Source organism: Diabrotica undecimpunctata, chromosome 6 (genome assembly GCF_040954645.1).
Source record: "Diabrotica undecimpunctata isolate CICGRU chromosome 6, icDiaUnde3, whole genome shotgun sequence".
In the NCBI taxonomy this organism is placed as follows: domain Eukaryota; kingdom Metazoa; phylum Arthropoda; class Insecta; order Coleoptera; family Chrysomelidae; genus Diabrotica; species Diabrotica undecimpunctata.
In genome coordinates, this window is record NC_092808.1 from 31242696 (window position 1) to 31262521 (window position 19826).

The window sequence follows — 19826 nt, forward strand, 5'->3', positions numbered from 1 at the left end:
AACCATGTTCCCCATCGCGTTAAAATAGGTTGTGGTGGAAGAGGAATGTTAGGTAGCATTTCTTTATAAAGTTGAATTCTTATAGGAGATTTAAGAAATACTTTTTTGACACTGGATATCATGGTATTTACAAGAGGAAACTTTTTTCGTATTTCCTCTGCAACTCTGTTTAATCCATGCGCTACACAAGTAACATGTATTAAATCTGGGAAAAATATTTTTAAATTTTGTCCTGCTTTTTATTAGAAGGAATAGTTGTCGGAAGAAAAAAAGTTGCTAATGTTTCTTGTATAAAACGCGAAATTGTTAAAGCATTTGTTTTCTCAAGTTGCTGGCATGAAATAAGATGAGATTTTGGTAAGGTATCTTCTTTAAGAACACCAATCAATAAATGAGCAATATACTTTCCTGAGGAATCAGTGGTTTCGTCTACAGATATGTAAAAATAATTATCTGCAATTTCTTCCTTAATATTAATTAACACCAACGAGTATAGCCCGTTCACATTATTTCTTCTTAGAGACCGATCACTTGGAACATTAAGTTTGCAATATTTTTTTAGAAACGAACTAAAATTTACATTTGCTAATTTTGAAAGCGGTATGTTTGCAGACACTAATGCGCGACACAAGTCTTCATTAAAAGTTTCTTGCTCATCTAATTTTTTTGAAGTAGATTGGAAACATTTAGCCATTGAAGTTTGATGTTTTCCTCCTATTTTTCCTTTTTTTGCAATGTGTGAAGCAGTTCTCACATGTTGGTCTATCTGAAATTTCTTCTCACATGCTATCTATAAATACAAATAAAAACCTTTATTTTAACCCAACCTTTAAAATATAAAAATATACAAGGTGTTTTTGGTTAATCAAATAACTGGTTTGAAAAAAAAAACACTCGCTAAGTGTTTTAAATGCAGTATTAATCCACAAATTAGTTTTTGTTACTAACCATTAGTACATCATATAACTTATTTTAAAATTCAACAAAAGTTTTTTTTTTGTTAATTCAATTACAATAAAAATAATTGTGTTTTAGAATAGCTGACTTCATAAAAAAAAGTAAAGGTGAAAATTTTTTCTAACTACACACCATTGTATTGTACCATGGACAATTTTTTCTCACTAAAGGAAGCTATTTTTCATTTAAAAACAACCTACGAGTACTAAATTTCAAGTAAATACGTTTATTGGTTTTAAAGTTATTGTTGTTATTAACTAAAAGAATTTAATTTTTTTTAATTTTAACACCCTGTATCTCGAAAAGTAAATAAGTTTGACCCCTCAATAACTATATCGTTTTGTTCAATTTTTCGAGAAGTATCTACAGTCAAACGTTGTAAGTGTCATTTGGAAACACCCTGTATGTATGAAATATTAGATATTTAATAGAAAATATTAGATACTTACAATTTTGCCACAGACTGAACAGTAGATTTTTCCCATATCCATAGACAGCTCTTTATAAGGTTTAATCCAAGTTGAAGCACTGGTTGTTTTAGGCATTATAAAATCACAATCTTCCTTTTTGTTACGCACAACGAGTGTTTACGCTTTGAATATCAAAACAAAAATGATTTACAAATCTGAGCATTAAATTAGAAATGTTTAGGTACCTAATTCAATAAACTGGGAGATTTTGGAAAATCCCTAAATTAGGAACAAAACTATTAGCCGTTTACCTGCTGTTAAGATACAATAAATTGTAGATAGATTTGGGGATTAGATCATAAAATGCAAATGAGCGAACCCTTAGCGATTATCCAATAACTGAATTCCTCAGTGACCGAGACTTTCTAAGAATGTTGAGGGCTACTTAAATTGATCTTCTTTGAAATTGTAAATGTTTTGTACCTGTAGAGATTACGTACTTAGATCATTTCTTGATTAAAATGACTACAAAATTTTATACAAGAATTGAAATAAATTGGTATGTTTAAAAATTTTCAAATACAGTATAAAAATCTGAACTTTTATGCACTTTATGCAAACTTTTATACAAATATGCCAAAATATGAAATATTTGCATAAAATATGCACAATATGCAAAATGTGCAATATGCATATTTACCGAAGTCTAGTCATAATGGTTCGGATCTTATGCCCATGTATTGGCTTGGACGTAGCCATGCTGTGTTGTTTCTTGTATTGTAATTTTGAAATAAAAATTTTTAGTTGTGGTTAAAATGATTGATGCATTTATATGCTTGATGGTTTAGCTTGGTAAGGCAATGTGAGTTTCTTTTAAAACACTCGACTACTGATTTGACTTTTTTTATTGTCTCCTCAATTTCTCTTATACCTTCTTGAACAGCTAAATTCAGGGTATGTGCAAAACACGATAAACGGCTCCACTGGCAACTCCGCACTGCTCCTACAGTGCGGAGCATTCAGTAGTATGTCGTTCACCGTAATTTACACAATCTAATAAACCCGAAGACAATTGAAAATCCTCACTGAAAAAATGAACCGTAGCAGAAATAAAACTCTCGTTATTAACAGAAGTCCATAAGTCTGTTGTTAAAGTCACAGCACTGGACTTTTTAAACGGTTTTTTACTCTTTCTAGTTCTGAAAGATATAGATTTGGTATAAGACTTTCTGCTATGGTTTTCCCCGTGGGCAAAGAATATCCAGGATTTAGCATTTTGACAAACTTTTTAAATTCGATATCCTCCACTATAAAGATAGGCTGGTACTCTTTGACAATCATCCTAACTAACTGTAAATCCAAATTTCTTGCTTTTTGACTGGGAACGGGTCGAATTACATAATCCTTGATAGAAACTAGGAGTAAGAGCAGGCTTTTTCTTAAGAATTATAACTGCTTTCTCTTCATCTTCCCCTGCTTGTCCTAGTAGCGAAACTGATTTTGACGTTGAAGGTAGAGGTTCTTGAAATGTATTTTCTGATTTTTCGGGTCCTTTTTCTATGTATCTTTCAACATTGAGATATTTGAGATTGATAGCAGGGTGTTTCATTTTTAAATGTCTTGATAAATTGCCCAGTGAACCACTTGCAATACTAATATCACATGAACAGTAATTACATTTTGTAGATTTTTGATTTTTATCGTTTTTCTCGAAATGATCCCATAAAAAACTTCTATTTCGTTTGTTACTCATATTTTGGGATTAATTAAGAAAACAAATTAATATAAAGAAAAACTAACTAATTATATAATAATTTAAAACATTTAAACCTAAACATACGATCGAAAGAAATGGTTCCGAACCCGAACTACTTGTACGGTAGTGAAAGACTGACTGGGGCGTAGGAAATTTCGACACTAAGCAGGTAGCGACTAAAATTTAATGGCAATTTTCGACACCAGCCCCAATTCCCGTTTTTATCTTACAGGTATATTCGACACCAAATAAATATAGCTGCGACATAAATAAAATACCATAATTAATTAATTTATTTATTTTAATAAAAGTAATGTGCATTTTATTTCTTTATAACTGTAATAATATCTAAATATAATACAACTAGTACCTAATTTTTTGTACATTTTACCGTTAATATACTTGTATACAATGATTTATTTGCTATTATAGGAATGATAAGATACAGCTTTTATAAAATCTCTTATGTTCTTCTTATGCTAGCTATGTCAGGAACCGTCAGCAAATTGGCATCACACTCAGCAACAGCAGTTCTTGTAATTTTGGCAGGCTTTTCCGATATGTCCTCTTGGGCTTTTCTTTTACATGCATTGGTTACCATCTTTACTTCAAGCTTTTTTGGATCAGCTTCATGATTATGTACCAAATCACTTCTTGTGATGGTGAGGTCCTCACAGCCTATTGTAAACACTTTTGCGGAACACTTAGTGTTTCTTTGGATGCAGCGCCAAAATATCTCGCCACTTTTTAACACTTTCTGTTTCGAGAACGAATGATGCTCCACCACTAATAAATCTCGACCACGGGAACTTTTTATCAAACTCATTTTTTAAATATCCGTATACGTGCACAAGTCAACGTCAAACAAGAAATAAATTACAACTGAAATAATTTAGTCACAAGTACACAAGTGCCACGCCCCCCACCGTGACAATAAATATTGGGAAAACCCGCTTGTCCTGCTTGGGTGCAAATGTCCATCGCCGCTAATTACCTACCTACCTGCTTTACGCCGCGGTGTCGAAATTTCCTATAATAAAATTTGACCCTTCGATTACCCCAGGTACAAAGACAATTTGGTGTCGAAAGTTCGCCCGCCGACTGACTGAAAACCGAAGGAAACGGGCGGCCGGCGCCGAGCTTTTGTGATGATTGGGACACACTGATCTTGACTTATATATACCTAATCTATGGATTAAGACGAGACATCTGGCAACCAGTTATGTTAGGGTTGGATTTCGATTTCGGTCTTACAAATAGTTCTTTCGCGAACTAGTTCACTGAACTAGTTCATTTTTGTGAAATAGTTCTCTTGAACTAGTTCGTCTAAAAGAACTAATAAGCACACCTCTAGCTATGTTTTGCAAAAGTATCCTAATCGCCCTTGTTTTTGTTGCCTATGGTAGTTTTTATCTTTTGTATGCTTAATTGTAGTCCAATACCTTTGACCGGTCTCTTTCTTTATCACCATTGGTGCTACGGTCCAAAATGATCCCAATCTTCCCAAATTATTACTCCTTGCTGTTCTGAAACTGCGAATCTCAGTTTGTCTCCATTCAACATAGGACAGACTAGGTGGGGAAGTTTTCGTTCCTGACAAGGCACATTCCAATAGGGAACGTCCTGCAGAACGAACGTAGGATAGATGTGAATAAGATATAACCAAACAAACACCAGCGAATCCACTGAGAACAGGACATAGCAGTTATGTGATTAACTGTAGATTTGTTTGCTAAAAATGACACACTCACACATTTACAAACGCACACACACAAACACACATACACATACATAAGAGATGTACTCAGCATTGAAGGTGAACACAGATATAAACACAATATTTAATATTCCATGTTCCACTTCTTTTTTTTTTGTTTTCTTTACAATACTCAAATTCTTGTTCTTCTCTTCTTCATCTTTCTAGTCGGTCACTTGTTTTCAAGCATTGTGATTTCTTGAAACAGTCAGTTTCCATTTGTCTCGATCTTTCGCTATTTTATTTATCGTGGTAAAGTCTTACCTGTGAGTTTCGTAATAAGATCTGTAAATCTGGTTTGCGATATTTTTCAGCATGTTTACGTCTTTAAAAATCAGTTCTTGTAATAACGTAGCCGAAGAACTTGACAATATTTTCAGCTGCGTAAGCTACAGTAAGTAGTCTCGTCTTTGCTTGGATCTGTTGGAGGATAAATTAGTTCTTTTCTCAGTCCTACACACACAACGCCAGCTATACATCTCAAAGGCATATATTTTCTTTTTGTCTGTTTGTCTTAATGTTAAACATTCAGACGCAGATAGAAATATGGGGAATCCCAGGCTTTTAACTATTCGTACTTTGGTGTAAGCGTTATACGATGACTTTTCCAAATCTTTGTAAGTTTTGTCATTGCTTACTTGGCCAGTGCAATTCTATTGTTACTTTCTTCATTGCATCCCCTTCGTTTGTTATTAAGGAGCCGAGATAAGTGAAAGTGTTAACTGTTTCGATGTTATAGATTTTCTTTGTTTAATTTGGGTTCGGTCGGCCTATTATCAGTATTTTGCTTTTCTGTTTGTTAACGTGGAGTACGACAGGGCTGTATTTTGTCTCCATTGTTGTTCAACATTTATTCTGAATGGGTATTTAAGGAAGCTTTAGACGGTTGTGCGAAAGGAATACTAATAAACGGTGAATGGCTGAATAACATCAGATATGCAGATGACACTATAGTTTTTGCCGATAATCTGAGTCAGCAACAGATACGGACTAGCTCTTAACATAAAGAAAACCAAATTTATGACAATTAGTAAAAAACCAATACTAAACGCTCATCTTACAATCAACCAACAGAATATCGAAAGAGTCGAGCAAAATACATATCTAGGCACCAATTTAAATAGCCAATGGGACCACTCAACAGAAATTAAACAGCGAATAATAAAAGCAAAAGCAGCATTCGTTAGAATGAGAACCATTTTCAACAGTCGAGACATATCATTAAAAACAAAATGCCGTCTATTGAACTGCTACATATTCACAGTTCTGCTCTACGGAATGGAAGCATGGACACTGAGTGTTGCATCTATGAATCGGCTCGAAGCTTTCTAAATGTGGTGTTATAGGCGCATCTTACGTATATCCTGGATTGACAGAGTTACTAATGTGGAGGTCCTGCGTAGAATGGGGAAAGAATGTGAAATTCTCATGACCGTCAAAACTAAAAAGTTGGAATATCTAGGACATGTAATGAGAAATCAAGAACGTTACGGCCTTCTCCAGCTGATTCTCCAAGGGAAAGTAAATGGTAAGAGAGGACCGGGAAGAAGACGCATTTCCTGGCTTCAAAATTTACGAAAGTGGTATAACACGACTACCACTGAACTGTTCCGCGCTGCAATAAATAAAGTAAAGATAGCCGTGATGATCGCCAACATCCGGAACGGATAGGCACTTTAAGAAGAAGAACCTGGAGACTGGCTTCCAAACTTTTTTCTTCGACTCATTGTATGAATTCTTCACTCATAGTAAGACTCATAGTAAGGTCACTTTCCACCTTGACCTGGCCTCTGTTATTGTCGTACAGATTTTTTATAGGGTAGATCAAACGATGAGGTGTTGCCAACGCACGCAATCTAACGCTTTGGTGTAGTTCAGTGGTGGATCTAGACATTGTTCTTGGGGGGGTGACGTCCAACATGGGGGGGGGGGAACATAAAAAAGATAAATAAACCCAAACTACCCAAAGACATAAATAATAGGTTTTCGTTAATTTTGGACCTTCTTGGGGGGGGGGCGCCCGTTAAATTTCCCTATTTCTCTCCCCGTGTATCCGCCCCTGCTGTAGTTAATATAGCATAGATAAGTTGGTATATACAATTCCCTGGCTTTTACTACAATTTGTCTTATGTTTAAAATCTGTTCTCTAGTGCCTCTGCCAGGTATAAAGCATGTTTGGTACGGTCGCAGTTGTGATAGGATGTAATATTTGAGACGCTCTCATATAATCTGCAGCATCACTTTGGCATGAACTTTATAGTGCGCATTATGTCTTTCGGATCTTTTTTGTGCAAAGGGATGTATATCGATTTAGAGCAGACTTCGGGACAGGTACCATTGCTCCACATTAGGTGACATATTTTATGAAGAATATCAGTACCTGCATCTCCGATCCCCACCAGTATTTCCGTAACAATGTTGTCTGCTCCAGGTGATTTGTTAATTGTCAGCTTTCTTAGTACAGTAGGCACTTCTGATCTGAATATTGGTGGTTCTGGTTTGTTGTATTTAAATTGCTAATGATTCCCCGGAGCTGTGTTGTCTTTCATTAACTTTTCCTAATATTATTTCTCGAGAATTTTGATTTGTATTTTATGTTACCATAGTGTCATCTTACTGTCGTATCGCTAAGCATCTTGAAGATAAGTTATGAGTAATAGGTTTTATTTTTTTTTTAAACATATCTCTTGTTTGGTTTTTATGTATATGTTGTTCGACTTCGTTACATAGATCGCTTAGATATTTATTTTGGACGTCCATACGTCGCTGCTTTATTTCTACCAAGCTATGACTATTCTGAACTTGCTTCAAATGTTTTGAACCCTTCGGATTTAAGATTTTTTCGGGTTTTAATTTTACGCCATGTGTTCTCGTAGATTCAACTTTTATTAGGCTTACTCTTAGCGTGTCTTTGTTGTGCGGCTAAATTTGTTATAACAGATCTTTCTTAATACTAGCATTTGCAGATGATGTTGACATAATCGCAAGATCAAGAAGAGAAATGATAGAGGCATACAACCAAATAGAACGAGCTGCACAAAATAGTGGTCTTAAAATCAATCAGACCAAAACAAAATATATGCAGGTAAGTAAAAACGCAGAAATAAGGCAGCCACAAAATATAACAATAGGAGAATACAACATAGAGTGGGTAAAAAACTTTATATACCTGGGATCCCTAGTCACGTCTGATAATAACGTTACGGAGGAAGTGAAGAGGCGAATATTTATTGCAAATAAATGTTACCATGGCTTAATTAGACACCTAAGATCAGATAACGTCGCAAGAAAGACTAAATGCCAAATATATAAAACCCTAATAAGACCGGTACTCACATATGGCTCAGAAACCTGGACACTCACTAAAAGAGAGGAAACGTTGTTAGCCACCTTCGAAAGAAAAATCTTGCGACACATATATAAGGGCACAAAAGAAAACGGAATATGGCGAATACGATACAATTCTGAACTATACAAAATATACCAGGATCCGGATATTATCACATTCATTAAAATAGGACGGCTGCGTTGGATAGGACATGTAGAAAGAATGGAAGAAGGCGAAATACCAAACAAAATATTCAAACAGATGCCAGTAGGAAAAAGAACAAGAGGAAGACCGAAACTGAGATACTTAGAACAAATAGAAAATGATATAACAACCTTAAAAATAAAAAACTGGAGAAAAAAAGCACGAAACAGATCAGAATGGAGAAGAATCCTGGAACAGGCCATGATGATGATGATGATCTTGTCTTAATCCATAAAGTCCTGATTTAAATTTGTTAATCTCTAATATAGCTGTTGTTTTAAAGCAGTCAATATATTTTAGGTCCCATAGGTTGATGATTGGTTTAGATGTTTTGGGGTTGCCTAACTTAACACGTAATTGGGTGGCAAGGAATTGGTGGGCGCTCTGGCAATCTTTTCCTAGGTATCTTTTTTATGACTATTATCTGTTTTTTTATCTTCTTTTTTGGGGTTGCCTAACTTAACACGTAATTGGGTGGCAAGGAATTGGTGGGCGCTCTGAGAATATGTTACTTGTGTGGTGTATATGAGACCCTCAACATACGTCGGTAGCATCACATTCCAAATGTCTCTAATCGTTTTATAGCATCTTCTCTATGTAAGGCTCCATAGAGGAAGACACTAAAGACGTAACATCTAAGAATTCTTATGCGTGTATTGATACTTAAAGATAAGTTGCAGAGAATCTTGCTAAGGCTGTTGAAAGAGCTTCTGGCTTTTTCAATACGAGTTTTTATTTCGTATCTGTGTTCCCTGTATCGCTGTATCCTTAATATTGCAGCCCAAATAGCATATTTTTTCCACTCTTTGTAACGGTGTATAGCATATTGTAATTTGGGCGTTTATGTTGGTGTTCTTACTAATGATCATTATTTTTGTCTTCTTGCAATTTAGTTTTAGGCCGTATTTGTTACATGTTTTTACATGTATCCATCATCCTTTTTAGCCCCTGCGCACTATCTGCCAGCAACACTATCGTCTGCATATCTAATATTGTTTATAAGTTGGCCTTTACAGCAATCCCATCTTCTGATTTGTCCAACGCTTCTCTAAAGATGTTTTCAGAGTAGGTATATATTAAATAATACCGGTGACAATATGCAACCCCGTCTAACTCCTTTTTCGACTGTGAAGATCTCGGACAGTTCATTTTCTAATTGCACTGTTGCTTTTTGTTGTAGATATAAGTTTGAGATCAGTCTTATATCCTTACCATCGAGTTCTGATGTTTTTAGGATATCGATTAGTTTCCCATGTGGGACTTTATCAAATGCCTTCTTGAACTCAATGAAACATACATACACATCGCAGTTGCAAACTAAAAAGTGCTTCCCTCGTTCAGACTCTTGCTCTGAATCCAAATTGAACTTCTTCTAATTTGGTGTATATGCGCGAGTGAATGATAGTAACGAGTACTTTAAGTACATGACTCATCAAACTAATTAATGTATGTTCTTCACATTTTCTAGCATTGGCTTTTTTAGGAAGTGAAATGAATATTGATAGTAGTCAGTCTTTTGGTAAGTAACCAGTCTCGTAGATGTTGAATAGCTTCGTAAGAGCTGTGATTTGATGTGCCTCTAATAGCTTTAAAATTTCACCATGCACCTCATCAGGTCCTGGTGATTTCCCATCTTTAATCCGCTTAATGGCCATAGTTACTTCTTCGGTTGTTATTTCTGGGCCGTAGTGATTGTTTATTTCAGTTTTACTTCGTGCTGCAGTTTCGAATAATTCTTGCATATATTCTGTCCATCTTCGTAATTTATCTTCAATAGTAGTCAAAATCAGGCATTCAATGTCTGCAACTATGCCTGTATTGCGTTGTTTTCTGGTGTTCTGTACCTCTTTAATTTCTTTGTGCATATGGAAATCGTCATGTTTGCGTTGTAGTGTTTTAATTTCCGTAGATTTCTCCGTCAGCCATGCTTTTTTTGCTCCTTTTATCTCCTTTAGTATAGTCTTATGCAACTTTTTGTATTCGTTGTCATTTCTACCTTTTAATTTTCTTCGCTCTTCCATCATCTGTAATATTTTATCTGTCATCCATTCTTGCTTTTTTCTCTTTTTGAGTTTAGATATTCATGCGAAATTGTGGTAATAGATGTCTTCATTTCGTTCCACTGTACTTCTATGCCTCTGGTATCTACAATCTAACCTACAATCATAACTTCTATCAATTTTCAATACACCCACAATAATACTTAGTTTACCTTTTTTCCAACAAACTTTCAGGGTAAATCACACTCTAAATTCCAACATATTGAAGATTGCTACTATTATAATCAATAACTTTTTACATATTTAATTATACATAATATTAGCTGTCACATTTAGACACATACCTCTGGTTACATTGATTGCTTTGTTCAGACTTTCGTCCTAATAACATGTCATTTTAATCAGTTGCTATCAACAAGTCCTCACAGACATTTCGTCTAAGGACTAGCAACCCCAGTGGAGTCCCATGTTGCCATGTGATCAATTCCTTTTGTAACTTAGACATCATAGTTTTTAAATATGATGTTTAATTGATCATTAATAACAATCGATAATTCAAAGCTAATCTAACTACATTTAAAGGGTTTTTACCCATATATTTAGTATTAACCACATTTTTGTAATAACCTTGGTCAAAATTTTAACTTTCAAGTTTGATTTAATTAAAGTGGTAATACTTATTTTAAGATACCACTGATGATGGAATAGTTATTCCGAAAACTTTCTGTGATGTAGCCCGATAAAGTTTTTATATTAATATACCTTTTATAAAGGTATTTTTTTAAATAAAAATTGTTTGCGATATGTGTTAGACAGCCAACTACAGGAATTCAGTTTCCTTGTGGGTTATTCTTAAAGTAAAAATCGGAGTATTGGTTTTAAATATGTTGGCACTTATAGGAAGGTAAAAATAAAACACTCAATTATTTTCATTCGTCTTTTTAATCAATTAATGAATAATTCTAAAAAATTACAAACTATAATTGTACATTTCAGTGTTTTATATTCCTTATATCTTGAAGTTATTTACATTAACAAGAAATAATGATCCATCATTGGGAAATTATCTTACAAACCAGAGATAAAGCAATATAAAAGATAAACTAAAAACTGTAACAGATCAAAGTAATAGATCCTAAAATAACATAAAAACTATTGCAAAAAAGAGTATTCATTGCAAAATTTGTAAACATCTCATTAAATCAATAAAATTTTACGTAGAGTTCACTTTTAAGTATGGAATTCTAAAGAAGCATATTCTAAAATTTTAGTTTGTAAACGCATTAGTGACATGTGACGAACAACTATCGACATTCTGAATATATAATAATAAAATTAAAAAGAAAATAAAATAATGCATATTTTATAAATTGCATCAGCACTAGTTATAAAATTTTATAGATACCATAGATATTTTGTCCGTTTAAACGTACCTATTTCAAAGATAAGTGCGTTTAATTGCCTATAACTCATTTCAAATGACTATTATAGTTAACATTAAAGATACTAGAACCTATTATAGTTTAAAATATACAAAAAAAGGTTAACATTATTTGTTTAAACAAATTTCATTTACGGGATACCTTAATTGTTTCGGATTAAATGCGGCATTTGTTTGAAATCAATGACGACCGTCGACGGAAGATTGGAGTCAAGTACAATATTATTTTAAATACGATATGCCAAACTGACAAATGCTCTAGACGCACTATGCTATGATGAAAATCATCTTAAACCCATCCCATAAAAACAGTGTGTGCTTTCTACCTTAGTAACAAGCATGCTCGAAGGACGCTAGATACTGGAGCACAACGGGAAGCCAAAATATACTGGCAAACCCTTAGATATAACTGTCTTACCGATATCACTGTCAAGAGGTCAAGAAAAAAAGTAAGCAAGAAATAACAACACCCACAAACTAACTAAAACAAAATGGGGAGCACAACTACACACTTGTAGCACCTCTGCTTTAGCATTCTATTTTACAGAAGCGGAATTTGGAGCACCAGTGGGACAAACGCTCACACTAAAACATGTCGACGTGGCTCTCAATGAAGCAGTCGGTATAATATAGGGTTACCTGCAATCGACATCCATCGAAGATATCTACCCCATAGTTGCAATCGCTACACCACCTATCAGAAGATAGGTAATATCAGAGATAGAACGAAAGAAGGAAGAGACGAATCAAAGGCACCCCTTGTACGACCACCAAATTCAGCCAAGCCGACTAAGGTCTCAGAAAAGCTTCCTGAAAACATCAAGATCCGTCCGCGAAGCACCTGACATGCGCCGAATAAACCTATGGCAAGCGTCAGCTATTTTTTGCCCCTTCAGAGCAAATGACTGCTGGACACAAATTAGCTTACCCGACATGGAGAGCGCAAATAAGAATCTGTATTGAAAACAGACATCCTCAGTTCAGTAGTGTCCTCATAATAACCTCTTCTGTCACCTCTTATCTGCAACCTATATTCTGCAGAAATGTTCCAAAATGCACTGGAAAATATCCAAGAAGCCATTATAAGATCAGGTGGTTGAAATCTGAGCTCGAATTAGATAGTCAAGATCTGTATTTCTTAAAATAAAACACCTTTTGACTAATATAACTCTTCCATTGGATATCAGGTATTGATTCGTGAAAACCTAAATGCTATAAGAAGATTGGTGGCCTTAGAGATGTGGATGTTTAGAAGACTTCTAAAAATACCATGAACAGACTGTCACTAACGGGGGAGTATTGCGTAAAATGGACTATGACAGAGAATTTCTTAATATTATCAAGAAAGGCAAAATCAGTTAGCTAGGACATGCATACCATGGAAGACATGAGCTCTTGAGGTTGTAGATGGAGGGGAAAATGGAAGCACAAGTGAGAAGATGTTCATGGTTAAAAAAACAGGGCGTGGGAGGATCTCGATACTCAATCCATATTGAGAGCTTTACAGATTGGAGAAAGATTTATCTGAATTGTTGGCGACGTTCAGAAATGAATTGGGCACTCTAGAAAAACAAAATAGGTCGGTAAAGAGGATATTGGTAAGACAAGATAAACTTATGGAAAAATGTAAACTAACAGTATGAGTTTTTGAAAATAAAGATAAGCCAATCAAAGTGACACTAAGAAAAATACAAAAATATCGGATAATATAAAACGGGGCTGTAGCTCCTCTTAGATATCTATATATTATCACCCTAGCACTCTGGCGCGCATCTGGGATGCGCACCATTACCTTCACCATCTTCTGATGATATTATCGTGAATGTCACGACAACATATGTTCGCGTTTTACAACAATCTGGGGTAAAGCTGGTATTCCGACTTTTATATGCCCAGATATTGCACAAACTTAATTGTTTTGTTTCTTAGAAATCAAAATGTCTTACATGGTAAGAAATTTCATGACAATAAAATTGATGCTCAAAGAATATCGTCATTGCTGGTTGATATTCCCAAAAAGGGAACTCTTGATAGGTTTTAATTAGTGATTAAAAAATTATCAAGCATATCTACGTTAAAAGAAAAAGCGATACGATTAACTTTTAACTGTTTTTTAAAACTGACTGTCTGTGTATCTATAGCTTTTCTCCCTGTGAACAAAAGAATCATAGTACAACAGGACCAACAATAAAAGTGCGACTATAGAAAATAGTCCACTGCTTCCAAACAAAACAAACATCTCGACAGCTTGACTGTTACAATTTTAAAAAGGTTTGGTTTATAAACAATATAAAAGAAATGTAATAAAAATAATTGATATTTACATCAAGTCTGTTGCGGGAGGAAAAATCTGCCCTGGTATTACTTTGGAAAGTTATAGTAGATTGGCATTTAGGTTAGTCGGAAAAAATCTAAGAACATCAAACAATTACTTATATCAAATCTTGAATATGTTGCATGTGTGAGTTCATTTCAAATAGGTCTTAGTATTATTTAGTTTACCTAATTGCTTATATATCTATATAGACGGTTGTGACACCCCCGATTACTCCCTTTGACGTCATATGACATCGAAAATCGCTGACCAGTTTCACCGACCATCTGTCAATCGTCTAATCTTTTTATCTGTGAAATCTTATTATCTCACATTCTTTTATATTTCACCTGCCAATCTGCTAACACCCTTTGACCTCTGATTCCTAGTAGATCACCATTAAAAAGGGGGCCCACATATAAAATGAAACGTCTACAAACTTTTCCTACTAACAGAAAAATACTATGCAATAACAAGGAATGTAACAGGTCTTAGGCAACTTTATGTGCAATCACCATGCTATAGACAATTTATCCTTATTCAATTATTATACTGTTACAAATAATGTAACATTGTCCATAATTAATTTTCATTTTCTTAAAAGTATTTCGAATTCTGCTTGGAGTAATTTTTAACTCCTTTTATGGGAGCAAAAGACACTCCCCATTCTGCGTCGATATTAATTCTCCAAAAATTTTCATTTTCGAATTGAGTTCTACGTTTGGACGACGGCGTTTGAAAAACGCAGTTGAATCAGGGGTCAATGCCCATATACCAAGTTTTCCTGTAGGTCTTAAAATTGTCTGAATGTTATTTTGAGGATCTGGAGAATTTGGAGATTTGGGTGGTCCGTCTGATGAATATTTTGATGGTTTTGTGTTTGTATTAAGGAGGTTTGGGGCGGAAACTATGACTCTAACCAAGACTACGGCTTTGAAATTGAGAGTGGTACAGAGACGAATGGAGCGGTCTATGCTGGGAGTGACGTTGCGGGACCGAATAAGAAACGAAGATCTGCGAAGAAGGACGATTATTGCTGATGTTGTGGAACGCATAGCGGAACTGAAATGGAACTGGACTGGCCATATAGCGAGAATATAGCATATAGCATGACTCACGATGGACGAGCAAAATTACAAATTGGAGGCCAAGAGCAGACAAATGTACTAGACGAAGACCACCTACACGTTGGGCTGACATCAGGCGTATCACCAAAAATTGGCAACAAAGCACATCAAATCGCAAGGAATGAAGGGAGTTTGAGGGAGGCCTATGTTCAGCAGTTTACGTGATAAATGAAGGCTGGATGATTAAGGTTTCATATGGTGTGACTGCTACACATCTACGTGCCATATGTTTGGAATACGTCAATGTTTAAGTTAAGTACAACATCGATGTGATAATTTTATACTTTTCGACTCCGTTTGATATAATTGGTGTTCTGTACCAACAGTTTTTTGTTAAATTTATGGTTATCAGGTGATCAGGTAAGAAACTATTTGATATTTTATGTCTGGTTCTTTTTTCTCGGTCAAGGATCACTACTATCAACTTGTAGTTAATTTAATAAAAAAAATTTAAGATTTTGTTAATTTTTCGGTCAAATTGTTTGACAAAATTTTTGTTAGAATTTGATTTTCCCTTCGGGGTTCCTTAAATACACTGCTCACCTCTGTCACCTCGTAATTTATTTTAGAAATTATTTTACTTTTTGTTTAACTATTTTCGGTTAAACATAGTTTACTAACAAATTGCTTAAATAAAACAACGTTTTTGTTCTTCAATATTTATTGAAAGTAATGAAAATGAACAATTTTCCTTTGGCATATGTACTAAATATTGGAAAGGAACAACTTAATTGTTATGCTTTTTGTTGCAAGAAAAGAAATTTTAAGAACTTAAATAGCGAGTATTCGCTCCTCTGGTAGTGATAACAGTTAACAAACGACCAGGCATGCTTTGGATCAGATTTTGGATTACATTATGCGGAAGATTGTTCAATTCATGTACCAATATGTTGCGAAGATCTGAAGGAGGTGCCCTCCATACTCCGTAAACGTCTTTTCATCTCATTCCAAACATGTTCTATGGGAATGATATCTGGACTGCGAGCAGGCCAAACAAATCGTGTGATTTAAACCTTGTCAGGATACTCAGTAACTGTCCCGAGAAGTGTGGGGCCGTGCATTATTGTGCATAAATATTGCGTAGTCTGTAAGAATAACCATAAACGGTAAAACATGGTCTTCTAGAACCTGTGTAAAGTACCTATGCGTCATGTCAATGTCCCATTATCGATAAATACCAACTCCGTGCAAGCGTCAAACGATATTCCTCCCAATGCCATAACTGACCCTGCGCCAAATGGAAGTCGCTAGGCAACACATGATTAAGTATATTCTCGCCTGGACGTCGCCACACTCTTACACGTTTTTCTGAGCCCGTAAGACAGAATCTCGATTCATTGGAAAAAAATACACGATTACAATCCTGTATTGTCCAAGCCAAGTGTTCTCGTGCAAAATTCAATCAGGCAATTCGGTGTCTAGTTCGAGAAGATAAACCGGCAGCATGAAGCCTTCTTTAACTGTCCACTCAGTTACGTTTACATCTGTCACTTCTTGCAGATGATTTCGAAGGGAAAAAATTTCGGTTTTTCAAAGTACTAGAAACGACAAAGGTCATCTCTACATTTCATTTGTAGTGGTCATTTGTTGACATGTTTGTAAAGGTCATTTTTCAAGCAATACATTAGTAAACTTTGTTACAACCGAAAATAGTTAAAAAAGAATAATAATTTCTAAAATAAATTCAAATTAAGGGATGACTCTAATTTTATGATCGGTAGTGTATTAAATTAGATCTTTATAAATAGACTGTTCAGTTTTTTTAATGTTTATTTACCCCAGGATGTATTTTTTCATGACTCATCCATGAACCATAAATATTCTGTTTTTGTGTTTTGATATCGAGTACTTGTTTACATACCTGGAGGTATTCACAGGTTGATAAATGAATACCTGGCGCCTATACAGAATATTTATTGGTTAGTGGATTTCTTTTGAACCTCTGAAGGAAGAATCAATTTCGCTAAGAGAATACTCCCCTTGGAGATTAAGAGTTCTCAATAAAGTTAATTCTTAGTAGTCGGAGCGTATAGTCTGAGTTGAGTTTTAATTAATACTGTAACAATTACTGGTAAAGTTTCTTTTAACCGAAACAATACTTATATTACAATATTTAGGTGAATAAATTTTAGCCGATGAAATAAGAACTGTCCCGATAACTCCCTGGGATTATCAGTTCCCAATCAACATTTCATTATGATTCATATAAACGTGCGACTAACGATATATATGTACGACTGACCAGTTCAGTCTAATACTGTAGTGAGTTTGAAATGTTGCACCTATCGTTATGCTGGTTTTCTTCCTATTGAAGATCATATAATATAAAAATAATAAAAATCACATGTACTGAGTCTATATCGCCACGCAACTATAAAAAATATGACGCCCAAAATATACATATTTTGTTGACAAAATGTTGTTAAAATTGTTATTAAAATTATTAAACAGGAATTGAAAACATATATGCTCCTTTAGAATGTGGAAATCTATACAACAAGCAAACACATTTGGAAAAAATTAACAATTTATGGCACAGAAAACAAAAACTGAACAATGGAAGAATTACGTGCGTACATAATATACAAAATAAAAGGTTTTGAAAGGTAGCAGCCAATTTGGGACTAGATTTAATTTAAGTTTATTAAATAGTTTACACAAAGCGTTTATATATCTGATTAAAAAAATATACATATATTAAAATTGATTGTAACAATTTTTGTAAATTTATAGATGTACCAATTATTATTATGAATATAATAATAGTAAAAACTTATTGAATATATAAAATATACTAAATTTAGATCTATAATATTTCTATACGATTTCGTAGAAAAAAAATCAATATTTCGGACAAAAACTTTCACTAGAACGTCGAAAATTTTCGTCATTTAAAATAAATGATTTAATATCATCCAGACGAGTCTTTTCACGTAGATGATAAATTATTTGACACAATTGCTGTATAGTGCTTTCGCAATCGCCACGTACTAATAAAATTGTAGAAGCAGGCAGTTTCCGGTGTGGGTGTCTATATTATTATTTACAGATTACACATAATAGGTAGGTAAACAAATTATAAAAAAATAAATCGGGTAAATCTTTAGATGTTAAAACTCTATAATCTAAGGGTAAATAGTTCGATCATTAACTTCGATAATGCTATGATTATAGTTAATTAATGAAAACAATGGGGCGGGATTATAAAGTAGGTATACAGGCAATTCCCGTCAGTATTTTGATCAGTAACAAGTCATTCTTGAGAATTGTATTAGTTTTATATTATAATAAATATTTAGCCGTGGTTATATATAAAAAATGCCGTTTGGTTCAAAGTTTATACATGTCGAACATTTAAAAAAGTGTGCATTATCTTTATAATTTCTTATGGTACGTCCAAGATGAATGCTGGTAAAAGCTGATAGTCAGATTTAGATTCTTTGATTCAAGACTGTCTGACTTCAAGCAGCGGGTAGGTTAAAATCAATCAGAAGGGAAACACATCCAATTAAAGTTAAGACATATTTATGGGAAGTACAAACACCTTTCTTGGCAATTATTTGGCGACGAAAACAGATTTTTCGAATATTTCAGAGTGAATCCGGGCATCTTTTATTTTATTATGTCAAAAATTGAACTGGGCGAATTAACTGGGACTTACAAAGAATTAGACTTAAATTAAACATTGTGTTCAAAACGAATAGAAATCAAATCAACACTCATCGGCGTCAAGTGCCTGAAACCAAAATGAAACGTTCATTCCAAAAGTCTGAGTCAGACTACCAGCGCACAGGTTGCCAGTGTGCTAGTTTATTTTGGCCAGGCCCGCCTAAATACGAAGGATTATTTGCACACCGATTTGGCGAGGATCGGCGCCGGCTGTCTGACTCCGAAAACCAGCGTTCATCTTAAATGTATCTTTAAGAATGGAACATCATTCGGGTTTTGTTAAGAATACTGTTGAAAAAATAAGTAATATGAAAGGAGTAAACAAATCAATTGAAATTGAATTAATAAGTGATTGTGAAAATGAGTTGTTAAACCTTCAAACGACAATGCAGGATGTAAAAAAGGTAAATTTACCAAACAAATTAAAAGTGGAATCAGAGGAAAAGCTCACGAATTTTATTTTATAAAAGGGATACCAACACTTGCTAAAGTTTTGGATGCAATCAATAAAGATCCATATCTCCCTAAACTATGGGAAACTGTAAGATAATTGAAGTTCAAGTGGGAAAAGCCTGAGAGGAAATCAATATTCTTATTGACACTGAGGAAATTTTTTGTCGGAGACGGAGATACCTCCAACTATTTTTAAATTACGTGCAGAAGGTAAACCAATATTTTATTTAGATGGAACTTGGGTGAATGAGTGTTGCACAATGGCAAATGTGGCATGACGCAAACGTTCAATCTTTACGAGGGGCTTTTTTGGAAAGATTATCATCTACAGGATTAAACGTTCCTTCCGGTAAAAGACGACGCCTAAAGGCGGGTACACATTTGCGAGCAGAACTGTTCGCGAACCGTTTG